The sequence below is a fragment of the Hemicordylus capensis genome, chromosome 2, assembly GCF_027244095.1.
Source record: "Hemicordylus capensis ecotype Gifberg chromosome 2, rHemCap1.1.pri, whole genome shotgun sequence".
NCBI lineage: Eukaryota > Metazoa > Chordata > Lepidosauria > Squamata > Cordylidae > Hemicordylus > Hemicordylus capensis.
Genome location: NC_069658.1, coordinates 57,871,052 through 57,886,827, shown reverse-complemented (window position 1 = coordinate 57,886,827; position 15,776 = coordinate 57,871,052). Strand labels below are relative to the sequence as shown.

The 15,776-nt window shown below is 44.6% G+C and overlaps 1 long non-coding RNA gene across 2 annotated transcripts in view; it reads right to left on the bottom strand.

The window, feature by feature from the left end:
- Nucleotides 1–15,776, bottom strand: part of LOC128342557 (uncharacterized) — a 39,767-nt gene that overhangs the window by 19,832 nt on the left and 4,159 nt on the right. For both annotated transcript variants that reach the window (XR_008315078.1, XR_008315079.1), the window contains exon 2: nucleotides 12,374–12,429. This is a non-coding gene — a long non-coding RNA (uncharacterized LOC128342557). The remainder of the gene's footprint in view (nucleotides 1–12,373; nucleotides 12,430–15,776) is intronic.

Genomic DNA, 15,776 nt, shown 5'->3' with positions numbered 1-15,776 from the left:
TGGTTGCTTCCGCACCACATCCCAGCTAAGCTTTCCTAGTTGGACCTTAACCGACAGTATATCTCCTTTCTCATCCACCATAGCAAGCGATCTGGCTGTACATGTCATCCACATTTCATCTAATCACAGCTGGACCATCATGTATTCGCTCTGCTATCAGCATGGTGTGGTCTTCTCAGCAGAGGCCTGTCTTACGCATAAGTTATGAAGTGGAAGGATACTGCTGTGCTCAGGTGCCCACAGCATATTGCTTACAGTGATTGTAGCGTGGCCATGATACCACAGCAAGGCAACTTGAACTACACTGCTGGTCTGTATGCCAGCATATACCAACTGTGTATACACATCTAGTAGCTACTGTTCCAACACTTGCAGAAATGTGCTTTGGAAAAGAAAGTGGGCTGTAGAGAATAAATTCTTTGATTTTTCAAACAACATTCAGGGAGCAGGACTTCTGCTACACATACACAAACATTCATCAAACTCGATTACTGTTTTTTATAATAATATGTGACTCCAAAGAGTGAGAGAGCATGGAAATGAGCAATAAAGCTTTGCCCATGTACAGAATGCAGCCACCCTACAGCTTTGTGTGGGGGCTGGGTTTTGCCTCACTCTGTTTTGAGAAGGCCCAGGGCTTGGGGGTTGATTGGCTGAATTGGGAGGGGGTGGGACTTCAGCATCTGTTTCGCTGCTCCATCCCTCCTTTCAGCTCAGTCATCAGCATTCAAGCTAGAAGTGGTGGGGGAACCTGGTTCAATTCGAATCAGCCGGGTTTGACGGGTTCGAGCTCAAACTAGACTGGCCCGCAAGAAAAGGGGGCCAGTCTGAGTTTGAACCAAACTGGGCCGAACCAAACAAAACCGGCAGCCATGGTAGCAGCGACCATCTGCGTGCTGATGTAAATGGCTTCTGCGCATGCGTGAAGGTCATGCAAGTGGTCTCAGCACATGCTTGGAGGCCAGAACCTGGCTGACCACCAGCCCATGGTGCGGAGGGAGGAGGCTGCTGGCCCTGCCACCATGGCTGCAGCAACAGCTGATAAGGTGACCTCTTGCCCTGCCCTCACTGGACTTCTTTTTACATAGGCACTTCACCTTTGCTTGTAAAGGGGAATCCTTACTGGGTTCCGCTTTAGAAGCAAGATAGTTGAACCGGGACGAACTGGGTCAACCTGGTTTGGCAGCTCGAATTGAACAAACTGCCCATGCCCTAACGAACCACCCATGCCTAGTTCTAATGAACCACACCCCTAATTCAGGCTTCTCCTCCCTCCCACCCTGGGCACAGGAATTGGGTTTCTCTGGCTGTCCTTTTGGGGGACGCATAGGAATTTTTTGACTTTCCAACTGATTGGCTGTTTTGAGGACTCCCCCGCCCAACCTTTGCTTTATTCTGGTGCCCTGTTACAGTTAGTTTGTTGAATTGGTTACAATTTGGCTGGTGCAGTGTTGTGTCATTCGTGATCAACTTTGGGCTGGTTTAGAAAGCGGGGCAGGGGGAGTGTTTAATTGGTCCTGAGCGTTGATCTCCACCCTCGCCTGCTTCAGGGACTTCATAAACCTCAAAGACTGAATAGTTAGAGGGTGTGTGTGAAACCCTTGAAAGGGCCCTAACTCTCCAGGGTTGGCAAAGAGAAGGAGGGATCAGCACTGTACTGATTCATACTCTGAACCAAGGTGTGTTGCTCACTGAGGCTCAAGGAAGGACTTGCATGGTCTGACCTCCAGCCTAAGCTAGACCTGCACTGCTGGAGGTGGAATCTTCCAGCTCCTCAAATTTCTTAAAAGTTTTTTTAAAAGTTGTGGCCCTTTCGTCCCTCATGTTTCTCCTGTGACTTTCTTGTCCTCATGGCTTTGGGTAAGGGGGCAAGCAAGCTTCCATATCCATTGCTAGATATGAGGGCGAGCTTGAATGAACATCAGAATTAGAATGAGGGTGTCATTCATCTGCACTGTGTGGTTTTCCAAATGATCCACATCCACATGCAAATAGTCATGCATAAATACATACAACTGGAAGCAGATCAATGTGGCTATATTTAAAAAGGAAAACAAACAGAGTACTTGAAAATAACCCAAAAGAGAAATGTAGAGCGGCAATGGGTAAAGATATCATTGGTCGGGTTCACACACAGTGAGAATCCATGCTTCCCCAAGTCCAAGATATGGAGGAAAATTGAAGTTGGTGCTGCAGGTGGTCACAAATCTTGGTTTGTTGAAAGTAGTTGAGTTGAACCAGAGTTACATCTCCTGTCCACACCTCCCAGCCAGGCCCTGGATGCTAACCTAGCCTGTCTTGTGCTGCCTATCACCTGGAAAGCCTTACCTATGTCAGCCACCTTGCAGTAATTGGTGATGATAGTAAATGGGCAGGCTCACCTGGAATGAACCAGAGGTTCATGAAGACCATGATTTCAGATATAGCATGCACCTCAGGGCAAGCAGCACTTGGTCTGGTGAGCCAGCTTCAAATCTTGGTTACATATCTCAATGTGATAACCTGAGTGAACCTCAAGTTCCTTCCTTGACATGGTTTCAGGTCTTTACAGACAAGTTGGTTACCAGCTTTGCAGGTGGGCTCCATGTGATGTGTGAACCTGCCCATTGTTACCTCTTCCTTTTTTTGTGCAACATCTCACACTTGTTCCTAAACATGAATATTCCACTGGTCATACTGCTGTCAGTCTCTGCTCCCTTTGCGATGTCATAGCGGTTCTAGCTCTTATGAAGAAATACCTATAGAAGATACATGCAAGTAACCTGTGCTTCCTCTGTCCATGCTGCCTATATAAAGGAATTTGGTTGGTTGGAAACCCACAAAAGCACAACATTAATATTTCAAGAATTAAATAGGTCTTGCTTCACTGTATGCCACTGTACAGAGATCAGTATAAACCGATTTTCTGGCTTTGCTGAAAACACAATGCATCTGTGAACAGAAGCAAAACTGTGATCAGAAAAGTTACACAAATATTCCACATGTATGTTCATGGACCACTATAAGAAATGATGTGTAAAATGATCAGGACAAATGGTTTGAGACCAGAGTACCATCTCCCCCTCCATTTCCCCCATTTTTAGGCTCTTTCCCCAAGAAAATCATTATTTAATTTCTGCCCAACAACAGAGGCAACAGGCCAGGTGGTAATCCACCCGACTGATAGGGCTGTTTCGGCTGTGGTGCTCTAAAATGAGGAATGCTTTCCTCAGGAAGCCTCAACAGGTGAACACTTTTTGTATTTGCCCCAGTTTAAAGGAGTAGGGTTCTATTCTGCTTTAATCCAGCTCCCACCTAGCTACCCCCACCCCACACAGCTTATATGTTTATTGTTGACGTATGTTTTTAAAATTCTTTGAGCTGCTCTGAGAGGTTTTGCCTGAAGAGCTGCCTTTGAATAAACACACACACTTAAAATGAAATCATTTAACAGATTGAACACAGTAAACCGGTAATAAATAAATGGACATGCAAAAGGCCGGCTTCTCAAAGCAAGTGAATGAAGAGCGACTTTTCCCTGCAGCTATGTTGCACCCTAAGGCATTCTTACCCCTGGATTTCAGGGCCAAAGTCCAGGACCTCCACACTCCTGGACCCCCCAAATCTTCTTTAGTCTGTCCTGGGTGGTGTGGTTTGTGCCCTCAAGAACCTATGTGTTAAAAACGATGCTTAACTTGCAGTGGTAGGGCCTTGAAAAGGCCTTTAGAGGTCCAGGCACCACAATTCTAAATGTGTGTGGGGGGGGGAGGCAATAGTTCCACAGTAGAGTACTTGCTTTACACAGAAGGTCCCAATGACAATCCCTGGCATCTCCAAGTAGGGCTGGGAAAGACTCCTGTCTCAGACCCTTGAAAGATGCTGCCGGTCAGCACTGACAATTCTAAGCTAAATGGACCAGCGGTCTGACACAGTACAAGGCGGTTTCATATGTTCATGAAAGATGAAGCTCCAAAGGGAGAAGGTGCATTTCTGGCCTTTCTTGAACCCAGAATTACAGGATAGGTACGGACAAGGTCAGCCTCAGAATAGGCCAGGGGTGAAGGTTACTTCACCAACTCACCCTTCCTCCTGGCTTGCTACATCCAGCCAGGTCCTTCTCCAGGTGAACTTCTGACTCCCATGTTCAAGAGCAGCCCTCATCATTGGCTGCCTTGGCTTTAAATGCCCCAGTACAGACCAGACAGGGCTTAAAGCCTACTCCAAGCCCTGCCTCCTCCATGGTCTCACTTCCTGCTATGCCCAACATGGCTGCCCTTGAGGGAAGACAGAAGCCCCAAAGGAGGGATGTCGCGCTCTCTGCTGGATCCCACAGGGCCACGCAGGCAAGCAAGCAAGGCAGCATCCTGACAAAAGAACTGGAGTCATTTGAATGGAAGCCTTTTACCCCGCCCAGTTTCTCCGCAGGAAAATGTTCAGGCAACCTGGACTTCACAACCATTTAACAAATGCAGTTTTACACCATGGAAAGTGAAGGAGGAGAGTTTTGTACGGTGGCCTTTCTCCCAGTTCTCCCCACAGTGTCAGACTGGCCCTCTCACCATTCCTCATTAGTGGCCTAGACTACTTCTAAACTTCAGTTTCATTTTCAAACCCAAATTGCAGCCATAATTCTACCCTTAGTTCAGTTGCCTGACGTGCCAGGCAATAGGCTGTAAATCGCTCTTCTGGCTCCTGTATCCTTTCCAACTTAGCACAACCAGAAGAATAAACTGGGTTTTCTTCCCCACTGCACAAAAATGGCTAAGAATCCTAATTGTTCACAGCAGGGGGTTGTGGTTGTGCTAACCCCTGAGGGAGAGGGCGGGATGAAGAATCATAACTTTGAAACATGGAGTCCTGTATTTACCCACAGGTCAAGAATAATGCAGAAAGCCAAGATGCAAGTTTCTTTATACTGAGGAATTTCCTTCCCTACTGGTAACCTCAGCTGTGACCTACAAGAGGCAATATCTTTTGACTGAACAAGTAGAGTTCATTTTTCACTTATTTGAAGGCAGCAACTAAAATTACTGCCAGATAAAAGCATGGAATGGGAAGGTACTCATGGAGTGATGCTCCCCAGGATCTAAACGGTAGTTCACTAGGAGCTATTAAGCTAATCCACACAAGGTTTGTGCAAGTTATGCATAGTTATTTCAGAGAACTAGTTGTAAATCAGTTTTTAATGGAGGTAATGATGACACTGTGCTTCTGATCTCAGAGGCCTATGTAGGGTTGTCAATAGGGACTTCTATAGAACTGCAAAGCAGCAGCACTTTTCTGCCCACATTGCTTCTGTAAGCTCACATCCAGCATAGTTGTCTAAGGTTGTGAGGGAGCTAGTACATGCCCCTTGTCCCTTGAATAAAAAGTTGGATCCATCATTTACCTGTTATGCTTTTAATGAGGTGTTGTTGTTTTTTGCAGAAATCATATTCAAGCTGAACTATACTTTACAGTTATTGCAGAGTCTACTGTGGACTTGTGGAAGTGTCCAGCAGCTCCTCTTGTATGGTTTAATTGGACCACTTTCAGTTTGTGACTCCTGAGGATGTGGACAAGCTGCTTGGGATACTTTGCCTTCCTAGCTGTCCTCTTGATCCTTGCCCAACATGGCTTATACAATCTAGCAAGGAAGTCATTGGAGAGGGTCTTCTTAAGATCATTAATGTTTCTCTGAGGGAGGGCAGGATGCCTCCTTGTCTAAAGGAGGCAATTATTAGATCAGTGTTGAAGAAACCTGCATTGGACCCCTCAGAATTAGGCAATTATAGGCCAGTCTCCAAACTCCTATTGTTGGGCAAAGTGATTGAGAGGGTGGCAGCATCTCAGCTCCAGGCAGTCTTGGAAGAAGCGGATTATTTGGACTCGTTTCAAATTGGCTTTTGAGCTGGCTATCAGGTTGAGATGCTTGGTCACCATGTTGGATGATATCCAATTAGGAATCAACAGGGAGTGTGACTCTGTTGATCCTTTTGGATCTCTTAGTGGCTTTCAATACCATCGACCATAGTATCCTTCTGGAGCACTGGAAGGGGTTGGGAGTGGAAGGCACTGCTTTGCTGTGATTCTGCTCCTACCTCTTGGGTAGGTTCCCGATGGTGTCACATGGAGATTGTTGTTCTTCAAAACAAGAGCTATTGTATGGGTTCCCACAGGGCTCCCTTCTATCTACATGAAACTGCAGGGAGAGATCATCAAGGGATTTAGTGCAGGGCATTATCAATATGCTGATGATGCCCAAATCTATTTCTCCATATCAACTTCATGAGGAAATGGCCTAACTTCCTCAAATGCCTGCCTGGAGGCTTTAATGGGATGGATGAGGGAGAACAAACTGAGGCTGAATCCAAGCAAAACGGAGGTACTCGTTGTGTGAGGTCGGAACTTAGGAAGTGGCTTAGATTTGCCTGTTCTGGATGAGGTAACATTCCCCCAGAAAAATCAGATACGTGATCTAGGAGTACTTCTAGCTCTCCCTAGTTTCTCAGGTTGAGGCAGCAGCCAGGAGGCCTTTCTATCAGCTTTGGCTGATACACCAGCTATGCCCATTTCTGGAGATAAAGGACCTCAAAACAGTGGTGCATGTGCTGGTAACATCCAGACCTGACTACTACAATATACTCTACATTGGTCTGCCTTTGTACATAGTATGGAAACTGCAGCTGGTACAGAATGTGGCAGCCAGGTCGGTCTCCAGCATTACCCAGTTACCCCCATTTTAAAAGAATGGCACTGGCTGCCAATAAGTTTCCGGGAGAAATACAAAGTGCTGGCTCTTACCTATAAAGCCCCGAATGGCTTGAGGACAAGGTATTTAAGATAATGCCTTCTTCATGAACCCCGCCGCCTATTAAGATCATCTGGGGAGGTCCAGTTGTGGTTGCCACTGGCTCGGTTGGTGGCAACTCAAAACTGGGCCTTTTCAAGGGTTGCCCCAGGACTTTGGATCACACTTCCAATGAAATTAGAACCTCCCCTTCTTTGGCTGTTTTTTTAGAAGGATCAGAAGACATACCTGTTTAGTCAGGCTTTTAGTTTATTGTTTTAAAGTTTTAAGTTTTAGATGTTTATCTGTATTTTAAACCATTTTAATTAATATTTTAATTGTGTTTTTAGATTTAGAAAAATGTGTTCAATCAATAAAATAAAGAGGGCATGAGTTTTGGGGGGACCAAATGATTTTTTTGCATTTGTTGTCATGACCTGATTTCTGGGGAGTTGCTGGAACATTTTGTTATCTCAGAATTCTTTGCTTTCATCAGCAACTTATCTTCCTCTGTCTCCTTCCCCTTCCTACTGACCATCTATCCAGTGGGGAAGCCAGAGGGGAGGTTATGCTTCAGTGGCAGGTTGCAGAGCCACATGATGCAGGAGCATGGATAGGTGGGCCCAACAGCTGCAGCTTGCTTCCTTCATGTGTTAGTGGCGGCAGTGAGAAGACAGCAAACTATCTTTACTCAGGTAGCATCACCCCAGCTAACTGAGTAAAATGGCTCCTTTTAAAGTGACGAAAGTCTTCTGTTTCTTATGGGGAGAGCAACTGGTTCTTTCCAACCCCAGCACAACATACTTTCAATGGCTAATGCTGGTGCTACCTTGCATGGGTTTTTTTTTTTTAGATCGCGAGCCCTTTGGGGACAGGAGAGCATCTGATTTATTTGGGATGAGGAGATTTTACTGGTTCTGGATGGGGTTGCACTCCCCTTGAAGGAGCAAGTACGCAGCTTGGGGGTACTACTGGACCCGGCTCTGCTTTTGGAAGCTCAGGTGGAGGCGGTGGCCAGGGGTGCCTTTGCACAGCTTCGGCTAGTGCGCCAGCTGCGTCCCTCTCTCGAGAAGGCAGATCTGGCCACGGTTACCCACGCCTTAGTCACGTCGCGGCTGGATTACTGTAACGTGCTCTACGTGGGGCTGCCCTTGAAGAATATCCGGAAACTGCAGCTAGTGCAAAACGCGGCAGCGAGGGTTTTATCCAGAGCTGCCCGTTGGGAACATATCACCCCCGTTTTGAAAGAGTTGCACTGGCTGCCGGTTCGTTTCCAGGTCCAATTCAAGGTGCTGGTTTTGACATTTAAAGCCCTAAACGGTTTGGGCCCGGGGTATTTGAGGGACCGCCTGCTCCCAAGGGTTGCTGCCCGCTTGACAAGGACATCTGAGGGGGCTCTGCTCCGGGTGCCGACAATGAGAGAGGCCCGGCTGTCGTGCACTCGGGACAGGGCCTTCTCTGTTGCTGCTCCTAGACTCTGGAATGCTCTCCCAGTGGCCATTCGTTCCTCAGACTCCATCACGGCTTTTAGAAAGCTTTTAAGGACTTGGCTTTTTACCCAGGCTTTTACATAATCGTTTTTACTGCTGCTTCTGTGTGTTTTTATCTGTTGTCTTGTTTTTATGCTTGTTTGATATGTTTTTAGCTTGGTGTTTTTATTGCTTGGTGTTTTTATTGCTTGGTGTTTTTATTGCTTTTATTGTATGTTTTAATTTTTGTAAACTGCCTTGGGGTTTTCTTTTAACGAAAGGTGGTATAGAAATGTAAAAATAAATAAAATAAAATAAATAAATAAATTTCTTGGAAAATCACTTTGAAACTTTCTGTTGAAAAGCAGTATATATAGATGTCTCTAGTCATACAGAAACAGAGGCACTCTTACCTCCGGACCTTGGGGCCCTGGTCCATGGCCTCCAAGGTCTGGGGGGGCTTCAAGGTCTAGGGGGGCCGTCTTCTACCACCCACACTTGCTCCACCACTGCCCGCCACCATGCCAAACTGTGGCTTTTCTGTACTTTTAGCTGCCATGTGCGGGGGTCGGGTTGAGCCACGCAGCCCCCTCCCCCGTGGCAGTGGGCAGAGAGTCTAATGGGCCTGTCTGTCTGGCCCAGCATCCCTCAAACTGCGAGGCATGCCTGCACAGTTCAAATATACCATCGCAAGCCCACCCCTCTTTCCCACCCCCTGCATCCAATGTCAGACACGGGGGAGGAGTTTTTCTCAGAAATCGTTAAGCAGCAGGGAACTCTACACCTAGACAGCAGACTGAGCAGACATACAGCTCACCTAATAATCAGCTTCACCGTGGTGAGCTGTATTTATTCCCAAATTATCGCTAACCCAGACACGTTTTGGGTTAGGACATAGGCTTCTGCAGGCAAATGCAGTGGCACTGGTTGACACCAGGAGCCACAGAGAATTAAAATTCCAATCTAATTATTTTACAGATAAAACCTCCAATCCAATAAAACCTCCAGTCCCATGAAGAATTCCACTTTAGTCAGGATGTGGCCAATTTCCACCCACAGAGACTAGGGCACCAAACCCAAAAACCTCCCCACAACTCTACAACTCAAAGAGACACTGAGGTCATTCACACAATCAAAGAGGCTCTTCTCACAATTATGGAGAAGAGCCTCTAGGGGGTTTGCGGGGAGAGCAAGCTTAGCCCGCTCTCCCCGCACATGAACAGCAGTCTGCTCTGGGCGGCCACAGCAGCTGCCCACACAACTGCTGGCTCTGTCACGGAGCTGGCCAGGGCTGGGGAATTTGGAGGCTGCGCAGCCCCTGGAAGCTCTAGTATGCCCTGTGCGAGTGTGCAGGGCATATTGAAGAGACCCCTGATCCGAGAGGCTGTTTTTAAGGCTCCCGGCCGGGGATCTACTCATAAGTAGCCACAGCATGGAGCCGCACCGCGGCAACTCACTAGCCAAAAGAACCCCACATGATCACTTCTATTCCAGTTTTCTTCTAACCTTGCTTTCACACAACCAAAAATTGGGAACAGACACCCAACTGTGTTCCACCCAAACCTGGGTAGAACACAGCTTTTGATTATGTGAATGACCTCACTAACTAATATAGGGCTTTGACACTATGGCCACTGCTTTGGACTATGCCACCCTTTCCAATCCTACTAGTAAGAACCAATGTAGTGCAGTGGGACAGAGCTGTGGACTTGGACCAAGAAGGCCTAAGGTTCAACTTGCTACTCATGCATAAAGGTCATGAGTGTTTTTGGGCCTGCTACCTTCTCTCACGGTTGATTCATGGGATAAAGCTACGTATTTTACCCTGATCAGTCCTTACTGGAAGGGCAGAGCATGAATGTGATAGTTCAGCTGGATTAGCAGCAATCGCCATATGGCTTGGGTCACTCATTAGACATTTCCTTCCCAAATTATGCTCACAGCTGGAGGGAACCTGCTCTGTTTTCTTGAACCCAGTACTGGTTGGATTAAGGGTACCTAAACTGGTCTTGCACGGAAGTAGTACTGCCTGTACTTGCCACACTCCCGTGATAGATCTGCCCGGCTTGCACATTTGTAAGTGACCAGATTATTACAGACACAATTAGTCTTTAATGTTCTCTCTTTCAAGGGAAGCTGACCCTGCCTTGAACTGCAGGAGCCCTTGGTTGAGCTCATCATTGCAATGCAGGAAAGTTTTTTTTTAAAAAAAAATAGACGTAAGGGAAATAGAGTAAGGGAAGTACATTTGCTTTTATTTATTTTACAGTAAGCCTACCCTGGTTACTGATCTGCACTGCATTTTGCATATGCATAGTGCTAATGGATTTTACTGCTAACTGCCATGTAAGCATCTTAAAAGCTTTCCCTATTTTTGTATCATTTGTCCTTTACTATATATGATCTATAGTTTTATATTTTGAAAGTCAGGCCCCACTCCCTGTTCCTGTTCTAATTTTATATGTGCATGAACCTATTTGGGCTTTGGGGAGTAAGGGGGAAGAGAACCAGTTTGACCTTAATATGCATTTTTCAGTATAAGAAATCATCAAAGACCCAAGCAACTTTAATGATCAGCCAGTCCTCCTCATTTATCACCCTTATGACTTTATCTTCTAATTCTAGCAAATCACATTTTAATTATGGGGGGGGAGGAGTCTTGTCATGCATATTCCGTGTATGGTACATATATAAAATCAGAACATGCAATGCTCTAATAGGATGGACTTCAGATCCTTAATGTCAATGAAGATGTAGAAAGGCAGAGCATGGCTGCAAGAATGGTTCCATTCAGAATCCATATGCAGGTTTTATGTCATACATAAAGCAAGGGTTGTGTGTGTGTGTGTGGGAGGGACAGCTGATAGACAAAAAGGACCGTCTAGACAGTATCCCATCCGTCTGGCTAAATTTGGTGTTGGCATTCCCAAAGGGACTGTAATGTAATTGTTCGGGTGTCTGCATCCATTCCTGCTGTCAAACACCATCACAAACAATAAATATACATCCTCTTTCATACACAAGAGGGCTAAACTGTACAGTTGATATGGAGGTTGGAGCCCACCTATATGGGAGCATTTAAAATATAAAAACAACATGTGTAATTAAGCAAATTTATTATTTCTGAGAGAGACTACATGCTATTTATTAACAAAAAGGGATGTTCAGCTAAACTGCTGCACTGACCTGCTGGAAATGTAAAGCATTTGACCCATCTTTTAAAACCACGTACCTTGGGGGTGGGGGGAACTGTCTTGTGTTTATTAACTTCCCAAAGAAAATTTAACACAAACTCAGATATGTGAAAATGTAATGATGGACACAGATCATAAATTCTAATAAAGAAATATATATAATGAAAAGGAAAAAGTGATAATAAGCAAAAGCCTGGGGAAAATGTAAAGGTCATTTCTTAGTTAAGATGAGGTTCTGTGTTTTTCCAAAATCTTTAAAGACGCAGAGCCTTATAGAAATGTTACATCTGCAGTCTCTGGAAAACAGAGTAATTGTATCATTGAACAGAACACTTTAGACAATAGCATTCTACTAGAAGGTGATTGTTTCTGTATACTACAAAACAAGAAAATCTAAATTAATCAGATAGTTTCAGGTCATACATTAATACAATCACAATAATTTAAAACAATGAATAGGAAGTTTTTTAAAACCACAATTGCATATGGGGGCTGCTCCTTTTTCTGAAATAGAAACACATAAATTTATGTAATTATTATTTACATAATAAATCTTAAATTTGAATGTAATTTCTTTTGCATTTCAAAGAACTTATCTCCAAGTAAGTTTGTTTAGAACTGGAGCCTTAAGTTTCATTTTCAAGGGCCCAAAGAGTGTCTCAGAATCATTGCATTTAAAAATTGTGCTTTTTATAATACTGAGATTATGGAATTCAACTTTTCAGACTAGTGGCAAAAATTACTATTAAAGATTCCATGGGTATAGACTCTGAACAGTGTTCACCATGATCAGAAAATTTAAAATGCCCCAGCCCCTCAAAAAAAAAATTCAGTTCCAATTACCAGCTTTTAGTAGATCATTTTATGTTGCATCTATCTATTATTTAGATTAGAATCACGAATTATGTGTTTTGAAATCCATACAATTCTAAAATAATAGGACATATCTTGACTGATCTTACGTGTTGTAGTTGTGACACTCATTCCAAAAGAACTAGAAAAATGTTGGGTTATGTCTCTGGAATAACAAGACAAAAAGTAGAATTTAACCCCAAACCACTGCACTGAGCTGTGAATGAAAGAGGGAGTTGTCCTGGGAATATCCAAAATAAATATATTGCTATTACATATATCTATCACCTATTCACATAATACTACAACTAAAGCCTGGTAAAAATAGGAAGAATGAATTCAAGATTTTAATTCCACAATAGCGTGGATAGTTTTGTTATTCATTTATAACATTAATGCATCATTTTTCCAAAGACAATTTTTTTTAAGATGGTGATTTGCAAAAACAATAAAATATCAGTATAGAACTGGCCTCAAAACTGAACACACACCACTATGCATAGAGCCCCAGATCTAAAATTTTAGGATTAAAAAGCCGGAGATAATATAAATGTTTTCATGGCATGCCTAATGCTTAGCAGCAAGATGGCTGGATGGACCTCCCTGGGGAGATCAGTGCCATCTTAGCCCAAGCTGTGCCCTGAGCTAGATCTCACTTCTCAAAAAGAAAAAAACCCAGGGCCAGGCACCCTCATAAGGTCCTGAAGAAGGGAGGCTCATAATCTATTATGGAGAGTGTGAATGATGGGTCTAAAGTTAAGAGGAACCAGAGCAGTGTCCCCCACAAGAGACAGGGTGAACCAGAGAGACCTGAGTTTGAATCCTGCTCAGTCGTATAGCTTGCTAGGTGACCTTAAAGTCTCTTTCAAGCCTACCTGTTAGGCTTGATGCCATTATAAAAATTGGGTAAACTTACTGATTAATCACATTTAGAACCATTTAAATCTCTTAATCTGAACAGACTCAGAAATACTAAGAAAAGTTGTTTATTATTTTGTTTGTACTTCCAAAATGTCACATTGTTTGGGAGACAGAAATCTCTTCTGACCAGTGCTGCATTTTCAACATACAAATTACATAAACAAATTACATAATTACATACAAATTACACAAACTTTTAAACAATATGCTATTGTCAACTGCCCAGAGATGAAAGTTTGGGGCGGTGTACAAATTTGATAAATAAATAAAGGCAAACTACTGTCTCATCATGCAGTCAGCCCCTTTCCCCAGCCTTCTAGTTCAGGGTTTTAATGGACAAAACCTAAGGACAAAGACTGGGTGGTATCTTCCTATCAGAAGCTTGTCACAATTTGCTCGATAAAAATGAGATGCTTGAATTGTGATTAAAAGAGATGTGCAGAGCTGCTTGCTTTTCTTTAAGATCTGCATTTGGGGACATTTGGAAGAAAAACAAGCAAACAAACCACTACTGCAAAAGCCTAAGAGTTTTCCTCTGTCTCCGTGTCTTTTTCTGCATGATTTCTTCAACAGAGATAGTTCCATAGAAGAACGTTGCATTACCAACCACAACAATCTGGGATAAACCCAAGGTTTGGGACAGGCCTCCTTCCAGTTACTAAAATATCCATCTGAAGTGGCACCATGTGGGGCAGCAGAAAAATGGCTGTGTATGCAAGCCTGTGTCCTGGTTGTTGCTGACATGCTTCCTTGTAGAGGGAGGAGCAGCATCTGATGCTGTTGACTCAGTTATGGCTGGGCCCCTGTTTTTTTGGTGGTTGTTGTGTTTTGTCTGCTCGGGAGAGAGACGGGAAGGGAGGGGTAAACAGTCTGGAATTTCAGGTTCAGGTTGGAGTGCAAGGAAAGGGATTGTTGCTCTGTGTGAATGCGGTCTGCTGATCTCCACTCTGGCTGCTGCTCTTGTACATTGCAGTTCAAGGGGGTTTGGGACGGGAGGGGTCGTCCTGTCTGCAGCTGCCCCTCTCTCTTGAATTAAAAAAGAACTTTTTTAAAAAATCGAGAGGGAGGGGAGAAAATCCGTGAATACCTTTCCCCAAGAAGAGATGAGGCATATTGAAAACTATATTAAATTACCCTGATTAACAATTTAACCACGAACAGGGGAGCTTTGGGAGATCTCTATAGGCAGGGCTGAGGGCTATTCATGCCAGCAGCTCAGAGGTCGAAAGGTTTCTGAAGTTCACAGGCTCAGCGCTTTTGTTATGCTAACAGACAATCTCAAATCAGCTGCCTAGTGGAGTGTGAAATATAAATGATTCCTTGAGAACTTCCAATAAGTTGTCACTCTTGCTCCCGCCGAATACCAGGACAGGCTGCAAATTTCAAGACGGCCCCTTTGGCACCGTCCTGGCCAGCCCTGCCAAGGAATGAATGCAGGCCTTTGTCGCTCCCAGATTCGCATGTTTGTGGGTCCCTCCCCTCCAGCTCCCCAGGAGATGCTGGCCTAACACAAGCTCTCAGATGTATTTGGGTTTGGACCGGTCCATGAAAAACCTGGGACTTTGGCTGGCCCGGCTGCTGCATCTCCCGCCTCCTCCTGCACCTTAAATTGGCAGGATTGGGGGGAAACTGGTATGCGGTTTACAATCAAGTTAGCAGCCGCGGCAGGCGGTCCATACCCATTAGCAACAGCTTGAACCCTGGAATGACTGAGAACTAGCCCTTCAACCTCCTTACCCCAAATCTAAACAAAGCCCTCAAGATTTACGGGAATCTGAAGCCATTTTTCTTCTTCCAACCTGCGAATCCATTCCAGATCTGATTTAGGGGCTGTAGCCACCCAGTCTTAATAATCGCCGTCCAACAAGCCATCTATACTTCTGCCTAGCTCTTTGCATTTTAAGTTGAGATCCTTGGTAGAAAGGGCGGGAGTCTATAGACTCTTACGTTTCGTGTCCATTATTTAGGATCAAACAGGAGCACATCAAGATATTCCGGCGTGGGGTGGGCAATTTGGTGGGAAACGTACAATCAAAAGGCAGAGAATGAGTTAATTATCTTTAGAGCCAAGGAAATTAATCCGTGCTTGGGTGTGATCTCATCTCACGCAAGGGATGGAAGCGAAGGCAAGCTTGACACGGAAATTAGCAGACTAGTGGTGGGGATGGATGAAACCCTGGCGCATACGGTGTGTAGGAGACCTGCACACTTGAAGCCAAAAGACATGTTTACAGGAGGGTAGCGACACAAAACAAGTTGTGTCTACAGACGAAAGAAGAAGAAGAAATGTGGGGAGGGGAGCGATGGAGGTCACTTCTCTAGTCGTATCACTCTCAAACCATAAACCTAAATAAGCAAAAGGCTTGGGTTATTACTGCTACACCGCCTCAGTTCTGTTAGGCGGCCCTACTATATAGAAGTGCACCCGATATAGTAAAAGTGATTTACTAAGTCGCCTTGGAGGCGGGGGGGGGCACAAATGATGCCTGGATAAGTCTCATCAGAGTAAGTTGCCACAAGCCCCGTGTTACATTTTTTTTTTAAATTATCTGGTCCGTCTATAAACAGGCATTCCCGTTCTTCCCTGTAGCT